The sequence below is a fragment of the Equus przewalskii genome, chromosome 1 (genome assembly GCF_037783145.1).
Source record: "Equus przewalskii isolate Varuska chromosome 1, EquPr2, whole genome shotgun sequence".
Taxonomy (NCBI): Eukaryota; Metazoa; Chordata; class Mammalia; order Perissodactyla; family Equidae; genus Equus; species Equus przewalskii.
The window spans coordinates 157,881,757-157,892,609 of record NC_091831.1 but is presented as its reverse complement, the minus strand read 5'-3'; the positions used below and the strand labels follow the sequence as shown (position 1 = coordinate 157,892,609).

At 44.9% G+C, this 10,853-nt stretch overlaps 1 pseudogene; it reads right to left on the bottom strand.

Moving 5' to 3' along the window:
* Positions 1–3,335: 3,335 nt before the first annotated feature.
* Positions 3,336–3,956, bottom strand: LOC103556630 (ribonuclease 7-like; annotated as a pseudogene).
* Between the last annotated feature and the right edge of the window lie 6,897 nt (positions 3,957–10,853).

Sequence of the window (10,853 nt, the reverse complement as noted above, 5' to 3'; positions counted from 1 at the left end):
GTTCTTCCTTAAGCTCTTATTTTTAGCTTACAAACAAGTAAATTTTAATAATCTCTTTAACGTGTTGTATTTGATGATCATTTGGAACTATTTATAAGTGTAGTTAATAAGACTCCTTTGAACATTTAAAAATATATTTTATAAGTTTAATATATTCCATGTCCTTATAAAGCAATCAGTCATCTGTGCTAACCAACGAGACATTCCTGAATACCTAAAAAACTCTTATAAATCTAGCAATTTATAAATATGGTGATTCAATTCCTAAGTTTTCTTAAATGTTCCAAAACCAATTGTAAAGGAAAGTTCTATTTCAAATCAAACATCTAAACCAATTACACATTTTAAATTAGAATTGCAAGGCCAATTTGTTACTGTACCAGAGTAAATTCTCGAAAACACTGCAAATACCTAAAACACCAAGTATGCACAAATTTCTTAATACAACATATTAATACTATGGGCTTGATTCTCTTACATACTTCTATTCTTAATTTAAAGTTTTCTGGATATGAAAACAAACTTACCTACTAGGAAATAATTATGTCATCCTAGAGGGCTGGGGAGCCCCTTCCCAAGTGAATTTTGGGGAACACATTCTCGGTGGCCCAGCAAAGAGTTTGTCCCCAAGGCTTTCCAGCAGCACTTCTCAGGCCCCCAACTGCCCCACGGAGCCCTGTGGTAAGCATGCTGTGTCATTACTCTCTGAATGGGCCAGTTCCACAGCCCATGGCCCCTAGATTCAAGTTACACCCCATCTAATTCTTCCACCTACACACGGAAGTCAGAAACTCCTACCCAGGTTGCTACACCACTTGTTTGGATATAATTACTCTATTTAAGGATTCATTCTATTCTGAATTCTTTCCACTCTTTCCAGCTTCTGGGGCCACAATTCTTACAAATACTGAATGGTCAAATGTCTCCTGGCGTTGCCTGACTGTGATTACGGTCCTAATGTTGTGCCAGAGGCATGTAACAGGAAGATTAACATTTAACAGAGAACAAACTTTAGGTTGGGATGAACGAAATCCTAGGGCAGGTGGGAGAAAAGTGTTATGAAATACGTTTGATTCATTATACTCTTCTGTTATTGTTTGATAGTGTTTCAAAGGTGGTATTTTCACTTGCTTCCTAAGCTAGATAATGAATCCTTGATTGTAACAACTTAGTTGTGTTTGCCCAGCTCCAAATCACAGCCCCCTCCAAAGCCCTAACGTGTGTTGGGCACACGTTCGGAACCCAGGGATATTTGGAAAAAAGAAAGCTCGACAACTGTTATGCCCTCTTAAGGCAGTACCTGGGGTAGATGAGGAATTGCTGCAGGAAGAAACAAACAAAAATGAAGGAGTTGACACAGGAGTCTCTGAGATTAGGACCTTAAATGATTGGGTGTGATGTTTCTATTAACAGAGACTGCAGGAGGAGGGGCAGGTTTGGAAGTGAGGCAGATCTGAGCTCAGTTCTGAGTGTTTTTGTTAAGATGTCTGCAAGACACTGAGGGGGCCGGTAACCGTAGTTAGACAGGTATATGTACCTGGAACTTGGGTTCTGATCAGAGCCGGAGATATGTTTTTGGGAGCAGGTAAGTGGCAGTTGAAGCCATGGAAGTGTAGCAAGGCATTCAAGAGGGTGTGGTGTGAGAAGAAAAGAAAGCTAAGAATAGGACCTTGAGAAACACCATCATTTAAGGTGCAGACAGAGGAAGTGGAGCCTGCCCACGACACTGGGGAGAAGCCAGAGGGTAGAACAAAGTCGTTTTTCTTTCCCTTCCAATATGCCTTCCTTGATCAGAAGCACAGGGGTGGGTAAGGCAGTGATAGTGATGGGCAGAGCGTGGTATGGCAGGGCCGCCTGGATGCTGTGGACGAAGTTGTATTTGGGGTAGGATAGTTTGGGTGTGGTATGTAGCAGGATCTCTGCCTTAGATCTCTTCTTCTAGAAAGAAGGGAGGGGGCTGGCAGTTGGAATTCTTGGATTCTCTGCTTTCTCTGCTTCTTCGCATTTCACCAATCATCCTTTCCCCATTCTGAGCTCTAGTCTGTGTAGGAAAATCTCTTTCTAAATATGGGAGGGGAGGTGTATGAAGGAGGCAGAGTTGGTAGAGGGAAGGAGAGAGGCTGCGTTACTGCTGAGTGTGCACGTGTGTGGATGTGTGTTTGTGTTGTGCATATACGGGCACATGTGTGATTACGTGTCCCTGGGTATGTGTATGAGTGTGTATGTCTTACGTTGATATTTCTGTGTGTATATTTATATAATATGTGCATACTTTTCTCTGTGTGTCTATCAAGATAAGTATAGAGATTAAGAGGAAACGTTGAGACACTTTTATGCCAATTTGATAGAGTGATTTTATGTTAATTGAATCTAATAATAAAAAATTTGGCCTTTTATCTTCTACATCTGTACGTTCTGTTTCATTTTTCTAGTAACTCATTTTATTGTATTTTATGAAAGTATTGGCCTGTGGCAGATTCCACATAAAACTACTCCTTCACTTCATTTAGTCAGAGAAGCCCTAATTAGAACCAGATCAAGATTCTTGGAAGGTCCTGATTCTGAAATTCCCAAGGGAGGGAAATTCACTTCAGAAGTCTGGGGGTCCTGCCCTGGGTCATATCAGTGAGGCATGAGGTCAGGGCTTGAGCACAAATAAGGGATGAACCTCAGATCTGACTGGCATCCTGGGGCTCAGCCTGCTCCTTCTCTCCTTCCTCCCGTTTCCTGTAAGGTGAGACCACCAGGTGGTTCTCATGGCGGTGGAAGGCAGAATCCAGACTGCGCCTCCAAGCCCGGGCCTCCTCGGGCTCTGCCCTCCCTCTTGCCTGTAGGGCAGGGGAAGCTGATGCCTCACAGAGATAAGAAGGGGTTTCCAAACCTCCATGCTTTTCCCAGACAGTAACACACACTCAATCAGGAAGAGCAGAGTCTTTTCTTGCAGCAAAATCAGACACATTGCTTTTCCCAACTCAGGGAACCCAGTGCAGTTAACCCAGCACAGTTTCCTGCCCTCCTTCCTTAGATAAGCTCGCCTGACTGGGATCCCTTTGAACTGTCCGGCCACAGCCCTCCAAGGCCCTGGCCTTACTGTGCATTTGTCATTTTATATTCTTTTTCTCTAAGATGGTCTCCAAAATTGTGTATGCCATAAGCCCCGCAAAACCTGGATCCACCCTCGCTGAGATCTTTGGTGCTTGAAGGGCCACCTGGTGTCACATTCAAAACAAAGGAAGCAGCAGTGAAGGGCGAAAGAGAATGACCCCTCCTCCCTCACCATTTGGAGCATCCATAAAACCCTCTAAGGAATTAAGACGATGTGAAGTTGGGTGTGTAGGAGGGAAGTGGTATTTACAAAGAGGGTAAAGATTAGTAAAGAACTCCAGGGAGGAAATGCAGCAGCAGCAGCCTCAAGAGTCTGCAGAGCTTGGGGTGGGGTGAGCACCTGGCCTTAGACAACATTATCCAAGTGCACAAGAAGCAGCTGGTACCTCAGGTTGTCCCTCTGTTGGAGAGGGTCACAGGCCACAAGGAAGAATGTGTCCAATTGCTTCTCTTTGGACCTGCAGTCTGGGTATCTTCCCAAGGTAAGGTCACACATGGTCAGGGACACGGGCTTCTGGCTCTAGTGGCAGTTCTTATGGCCGTTCTTGCAGGCTATGCTGGGGGTCTGACAGGTGGTGGCCACACTGGAGAAGGATTCATGCAGGAAGGTGTTGAGGTCTTTGCAGCGTTTTGTGTACTTGTTGACGTTGCCCATTGCCGTGTTGCATTCCTGAGGCTTGGGCTGCACGTGCTGAGTTTCAAACCACTGAGCTGGGGTCATGTGCTTGGGCTTGGCACTGACTGGGACCTTGGCCACCCAGAGCCCCAGCAGCAGGAGCAGCAGCAGGGAGCAGAGCCCTGCTCTGGTTGGTGCCATCTCTCCTAAGGGGGGACAATGGAACAGAGGGAGAAGTGGGTGGGTAAGTAGGTCACCATGGGGGAGCCCTGCTAGCCCTTCTAAGAATTTCAGACCCCAAGTCAGTTATTGCAGGGCTCCTGTGGCCCCAGGTGTTTAAGAACACTACTGGCATTTTATTGTTCATTCCCAGCGGATAATGTGCCTTTTTATGCCCCCAATAAATACTTAGATTGTTTTTCCCTCATAAGAGTTTTATGAGGTGAGTATGATTATTTTTTTATATATATATGAGCAAACTGAGACTCAGAAAAGTTAGGGGAATTGCCCACCATCACACAGCTAGAGAGTGTCAAATACAGGATTTTAATCAACGCCTCTCGGCTTCCAAAGCCCCTATTCTTTCCACACTCCCATGTTTCTTGTTTGAAACTCTGAGAAGTCAGACCACAAAGGGAAATTAATCTTGGAAGAAAAATGGGCCAACGGTCCATACCCCACTCTCCCAGGCTAGCTCTGGTGTTCCTGAAAGAATCGATATTAAGGTTGTGGAGTCAGGCTAATTCCTCTCTCTTCTGTGGCCCAATTTCTCACTGACGCTAGTAAAACAGTCTACCCCAGCAAGTTCATCACTGCTCTAGCTGGCAAAACAGGTTGGTGAGGTAGGTTTTTTCCATGGCAGATATTTTGCCCTGTTGGAGAAAGTCTTGGAATGACAGATGGTCAAAGCTGGAAGAATCCTTAGAGATCATCTCAATCAACTCCCTATTTCACAGATGAAGGAGCTAGAGCTCTCGAAAGAGCAAGTGCCTTTCCCAAGGCCACCAAATGACTGGCAGAGTGGGGCCAGGAGCTTCCTGACTTTCAATCCACCCCTTTAGTCTAGAGCCAGGCTGCAAAGGGAGGGAGAAAGTGTTTCCCATTGAGGCAGAGCAAAGTGAATGTGTCTCTGTGGTTTGAGTGGTGCGTGAACATTGCCTTCAATAATTCTCTCCTAATCCTTCTGATAACATTTAGGAGAAAGTCTCCTTTTAGAGCAAGAAGGTAAATTCTTTGTTTCTCCTCCCTTTTCTTTTTTTTTTTTTAAAGATTTTATTTTTTCCTTTTTCTCCCCAAAGCCCCCCCGGTACATAGTTGTGTATTCTTCGTTGTGGGTTCCTCTAGTTGTGGCATGTGGGACGCTGCCTCAGCGTGGTCTGACGAGCAGTGCCATGTCCGTGCCCAGGATTTGAACCGACGAAACACTGGGCCGCCTGCAGCGGAGCGCGCGAACTTAACCACTCGGCCACGGGGCCAGCCCCTCTCCTCCCTTTTCAACAGAGACGACTGACCTCATGTTGCGTCTTCAGCTGAAAACAACATCTGGATAGAATCTTTAATAATTGGATGACATTCATTATATTTATTTTTACTTCTATTTATTAAGTGACGCTAGTATTCTTTGAAATATGGTGTTACACAGTTTCATTTTCAAAGCATTATTTGAGCTAACTAAGTACACATATATTTAGTAAATTATAATACTGGCAGTAAGCGGATATTGCAACAATTGTCAAGGGTGGAAGCAAATGCCTGAAGATGGGGAAACTGGTCTGGCTACAGCCTCTCCAGCCCCTGTCGGTGTGTTGGACCTCACCCAGCATCTTGACCTCTGGGATTTCGACTTCACTGCCTTTGAGATAAAATGCTCCTCAAAGTGGCAAAAATCACTGAGATTCCTAGGATCCGCGTTGCTGGACGGGAAACTTCTGAGATGTTTGTCCCTCTGCCTCCAAGGTGGAGCCTGGTTCACCAACAGCCTCCTCCTTTCCACAGGGGGGATCCCTTCATTCATGCCTCCCCACAGAGCTAACAAAACATGATTTTTGAACCCAGTAGAACATTATCTAGCAGGCAGTTGACTTGGGCCCCAGGGAACAAATATATATGTATTTACCCAGGAAGTCATTTCTGTTTTGCAGGCCCACGGCCAAGCCTCTCCCATTGGGATGGAAGGATTATCGAGTGATTACTCATTAACAGTTGCAGATCAGAGCCTCCAGGCTTCAGAGTGAGAGGATGGGGTTGGAGGAGCCAAGGGCTGGCATCAACATGTTGTGCTGACCAAGATGATTGACCACAGACTGTGTAAACTCTGGATTCAATTAAGTTGCCAACATGCTTTCCCTCAGGCAGGTGCTAACCCTGCAGCTGGCCAGCCCCACTCTTAGAGGGGAAGGGGTTCCTTTGATTGTGTATTTGATCCTAGTCATTCATCACACGTCTTCCCAACCACCGCAGTCTCAGGGCTGTTTTATCCATTAAGCACTAGAGGCTCAGTGCCTGGGGTCTGGGAGGTTTTCAAGAGCCTACAGTATTTGAGACTGAGAAAAAAATATATTGGCTCCAATATAGGAAAAGTCAACTGCAACATCAAATTTAAACTATTTACTTACCTGCTACCACAGTAACATAAAGTTGATTTCATTTATTTTGAAGTTTGGTATGCATACGAAATTTATTACATTGGAAAAACAATCTTAGGTTAGATTTTCTCATTTTGCAGAAATTCTCAAGTACCACAACTGCGGAAGGAATAGTACCAATCACAGATGACTTGTAGTCAAATAATTTCAGAAGTAAAACTTTCAAAATCATTTCAGATACATTTCTGCAAGAATGATATTGAATGAGGAATATATATTTTATACGTTCAATGTGATGTGGTGAAATGTTAAAGTGTCTGGTATGCTATGGTGGTGTTAAACATGGCCCTAGATATTCTAGGGCCCGTTTCCTTGAGGGTAATATTTACCACTTTACTAAAGGCAGCCAGGATAGTATACACCACACTACTTAAGGGTCAGGTCGGCACAGGGCTGTACAACAGCAACAGGCAGAAAGCGACACTACTCACCGCCATTCAGTGAACATCCACTATGTTCTTGGCATAGTGCTGTTAAGTACTTTGTTAAGAATCATAGCTATTACTTAAAAAAGTGCTTATTGAGTGCCAAGGCAGGAGACTAGGAGAGGTTAGGGTGACAGATTTAGTCAGTGGCAGGGCCAGGATTGAAAAGGAAGTAGGTCTGGCTCCCAAGTTCTGCTGTCTCTCCCTGCCACACTGCTTTCCAGTTTATTGATAGTTACCTCATGAGCTGAGAGTCTTCTCGCGACCAAGTTCTATTCTAATAGATTGGTCTTCCTTTGTCTCCCGGACGTGTTTCGCTCTCTTTGACTTTCCTTCTGTTTTTTTCCTCTCCCTGAGAGCCCTCCCTCAGATATTGTCCATCCTTCAGAGCTCGGCTTGATCATATCAGCTTGATTGTGATCACATGCCTGAACCTACTCTACCTCAGGCTAAACCATCCTGAACATAACCTCCTTCAGCATTAACTCTTGGTACCACTCATTTGGGTCCTTAATCATGTACCATTTTGTTTGTTATTCAATTCGTACACGTGTATCCAGTCTTCCCTATTAGAAGGCAAACTCTTGGGACAGGAATCAGTCCTTTCATGCTTCTCTGTCTCCATAGCGCCAGACACACTGAGGCTCATAGGGACACTCAGTAACCATGTGTTGAACTGAATCACCACTCTGGTCCTCTCAGGCTCCTCATCATTTGTAACACAAAGAGTTTCAGTTGAATAATTTCTAAAATGCCCCCTGGTTCTAACACCCTGTGAAACAAGAAGAAGCATCAAACTGCTAGTAGCCAGACTAGAATGTTAAGAAGAGGCCCTACAGAAGACCATGAAGGTAGGTCAAAAGAGGGAGAGTAGAGAATAAACAATGATCCCCCAAAGACCAAGTTTTCAGGCTACCCTAGGAGGGGTGGGTGAGGGTGCCAGAAAAATCCATCTGGGTTGCTGGTCTGAAGGACAGCAGCACCATGAGAGTAGCCTTTGAACTACAAGTGCCACCCCCAGAGTGGTTCATCAGGCTTCACTGTCCAAACAGCCTCCTGGTGGCGAGAGGCAGATTCTTTAGGAGGAAGGGGGTTCTGGAGGAGCAGGACTGGTGCAGGGGGCCCAGGGCCACTACAAATGACCAGAAGTGGCTCAGGGGGAAGTGGGGTGTACGTTTTCTGATGCTCTGTTTTGGTCCTGTATGAGATTGTCCAGAACTGGTTCCTGGTCCCTCAGCAGAGGGCAATGGTGGGATCTGGTCATAGAGGTTGTGCATGAGGACAAGTTTCCGCTGTGATCGATGAGCTGAAAGCTACACTGCTCTGATAAGTTACTTATGACAGCATGTGAGAAGAAACTCTGCTGATGCTGCTTTCTGTAGATGCCAAGGCTGGGCTTAGCTGGGATGCAAAAACCTTGAAGTAAAATTTACCCGGAGACATTAAACCAATGAAGGTATAACGTTCGCTTCAGGAGGCAAGTGGCCACTGATAGTATTCTGTTTCTCTGGGCACAGCATAGAAGATTTTCAGCTAACTTTCTGCCAAACGGCTCACACATCCATGGTGTACCACCTGGGACCAGGACAGGTGACTGGAACGAGCACTTGCTCCTCACAATAGATTTCCCTGAGCTCCTGGCATTTGACTGTTTCTGGCTGTGAATCATTGTTGCAATGCTAATTCAAAAATGAGACTGAGAGGGGCTGGCCCCCTGGCCGAGTGGTTAAGTTTGCGCTCTCCGCTGCAGGTGGCCCAGTGTTTCGTCAGTTCGAATCCTGGGTGCGGACATGGCACTGCTCATCAAGCCACGCTGAGGCAGTGTCCCGCATGCCACAACTAGAAGGACCCACAACAAGAATATACAACTATGTACTGGGGGGGCTTTGGGGAGAAAAAGCATAAAAATAAAATCTTTAAAAAAAAATGAGACTGATATTGTGAATCTTTAGCTCCCCAATTACTCTGTGAGTATAGATAACAACATCCCTGGGAGAAGAGGGAAAAGAAGAGAATAATGCAAATAGAATGAAAGTCCAGGAAACTGGGTAGAGGCAAGCTCAGGCTGGAAAAGCCCAAAAGGAAACAAGAAGGATGAGAAGACTGCAGGGCAGCGTCCTGCTCCTGAGCAGCTCTGGAGAACAACAGGGCTACCTTGCACCAGCTTCTCTGAATGCGCTTCTTGGTCTGTTTGCTGGGATCCGAGGTCTTGGCAACGGGTCAACCACCCAGGCAGGGGAGCTAGGTTGGTTTCAGATCAAGGCAGGAGACTTGTCAGAAGCTTCCGCAGGGAATCTCTCCAAGAGGGATTCTCCTCCAAGAGAAGTCCCTGGCTCTGAAAGTCCATGGCCACATGATACCCTGGATCCTGATGTTTGAACTCTGAGCCTCAGGGCTCTATCATGTGAAATCCAGTTGCCACACTCCTTCTGGGAAGCCTCACTCTGTTCCCAGTGGCTCTGTTCCCGGTCCCTGTCTCCCGCCAAGTCCATTTTTCTTTACTGTGCAGCTCTTTGGGGTCTTCTCAGGGACCCCAGTCCCACCAGGATCTTGCCTCAGTGGGTGCACTATCTCCCTTTGTTCCTGACTCGAGGATCTGTCCTCAAGAAGGAGAGGAGGTAATCTTCCACCCAACCAGAGCCGAGGCATGTGGCTCCCCTCACATGTCTTTTGTGGCCTTTAGCTTACTTACAAGCCCGTGTGCAGCATTCAGACCTCCCAGGGATGAGAACGACAACAATGATAAAAACAATCATAGCTGCATTTACTGAGGGGGCTCTATGTTCCAGACACTGTTCCAAGTGTGGCTGTTTTCTCATTTTTTTTTTTTTTTTTTTTTTTTTTAGCACGTGAAGGACCTTCCTACTGCCCAGCCCTGTAACTATCTTACTTTCCTCACTTCTTAAAGAGAAATCCTGGGCAGAGACACAGATCCACAGAGAGCAAGTTAAGGAAACCTCATTAAGGCCAGTGTACTGTTACCCTAGGCTGAATGCAGACATGTGCAGAGAGTACACAAAGCCACAAGATAATGTCTTCTTTCCAAATTTTAATAAGACTATTTTTTGGGGAGAGAAAGTAATTTAAAGCATTATTTTAACATAAAACTATGTTGGAGTACCTTGAAAAATTCAAATAAATTCCTTTTTTTTGCAATTTAAAATGTTTTTACTTTGAAATAATTTTGAATTTATATGAGTTTCAGAAATAGTACACAGAGCTCCCCTATATGCTTCAGCCAGATTCCCCAATTATTAACATTTCTGAACTATTTGAGAATAAGTTACAGACATGATGTCCCATTACCCCTTAATACTAAAGTGAGTGTTTCCTAATTACAAGTCCTCTTGCCTACATAAACACAGCACAGCCGTCAAAATCAGGAAAGTAACATTGATTCATTATTACCACAAATGAAATTTTAAGATAACATATAAAGTATCTATGCATATGGCTATTCTACAAATATTAGTTAAGTGAAAGGAGGCTTCAGAGAAAGCTCATGCTTGCTGGGCACAACTTCGGATGTTTTAATTAATTCTCTTCTGCCATTACTACCACTTTAGGGAAAAGTCTGAGAAACATTGCTTTGTGGGCTCTAGCTGACCATGAAAGCCCAGCCTAGGGTGTGTCAACTTTGAGAGTAAAGAATGGTGACCCTTACCAAAGATAAAATGTTTCGGGATGTCTTGGGCCCACCAGGAGGTCCACCAAATGGAATCTCTGCAATGCTTTCAACCTGGCCCTAAATAGCAGATGGGAAGTGAAGACCTTTGTTTTTTCTGCATGTCCCTATTTTTGTCTTCAACAGCCAATGGCACGGCCCAGGGACATGCTTGACTAGTTTACCATCAAGTCCTTGGGCCATTGTTTTTTCCATCTCACTGACACAATGTCAGCATTCAGGTGAAGGGGATGTGGTCCACAGGTGAGAAGCAGAAATGTAAACGTGTCAGGATCATGGGCGCTAAATGCTCTAAATGTTTGGAGGAACATGTGTTTGTCTCAAATCTGGGAATCTGCTCATTTGCAGATTGATTTGTCAGTCCATATATAGTGAGT